Genomic DNA, 761 nt, shown 5'->3' with positions numbered 1-761 from the left:
CAAAACTAAACTCCTCAAACGGAAGCAGGTAAGATATTTACTGTTCACAATATTCAGCTGAAACCACACTTAAAAAAACTTGAAGTGTCTTTTTTTTGGTTTTGTGTTTAATAGAAGATCTGCTCATACAAGGTGAGATAAACTCATATTTTCCACAGGTCTCGTCTCAACCAGGTGTGAGTATCAAGGCCAGTGAGGGTCTGTTGGATTGATCATCTTGTAGAACATGAACCCAATGTCTGAAAGATATCTATGATTTGAGTTGTACCTTCATGGTGTGGTGTTTGACCAAAGTCGTGCATGTTAGGTTAATCTGTGACTCTAATTTGTACTTAGTGAGTGTTTGTCTCATTTATCTCTAAGTGCACTTGTGACCTGACCGGTGCGTACCCTGCCTCGCTGGAGGGAGACGCCAAATCATCCCTGACCCAAACAGTAGAAAGTGGTGAATGAATGGTTGGATGTCCAGCTCTCTTTAKCATTATAGTTTTAGTTGCTTTTGATTACAGTGAAGCTCTGCRAAGTCAAGTTTCACAGGTTGCAGACTCAATTAATCTCAGACATTTTCATGGAACTCACTACTACTAGTTTGTAGTAATCCCCGTAATTGTATGTATACCAGAAACACAGTAAATGCTGTACAGTTAGGAACAGATTTTTTTCTTTAGTGCCTTTCTGTGAGTTTTCAAATAAAGTTATTGGGAGCATGATAACACAATTTACAAATTTTGTAACTTAAATATTAACTATATATATATATA

This window comes from Austrofundulus limnaeus, unplaced genomic scaffold (assembly GCF_001266775.1).
Source record: "Austrofundulus limnaeus strain Quisiro unplaced genomic scaffold, Austrofundulus_limnaeus-1.0 Scaffold157, whole genome shotgun sequence".
In the NCBI taxonomy this organism is placed as follows: domain Eukaryota; kingdom Metazoa; phylum Chordata; class Actinopteri; order Cyprinodontiformes; family Rivulidae; genus Austrofundulus; species Austrofundulus limnaeus.
The sequence above is the reverse complement of the archived record's forward strand: the minus strand, read 5'-3'. Positions refer to the sequence as shown.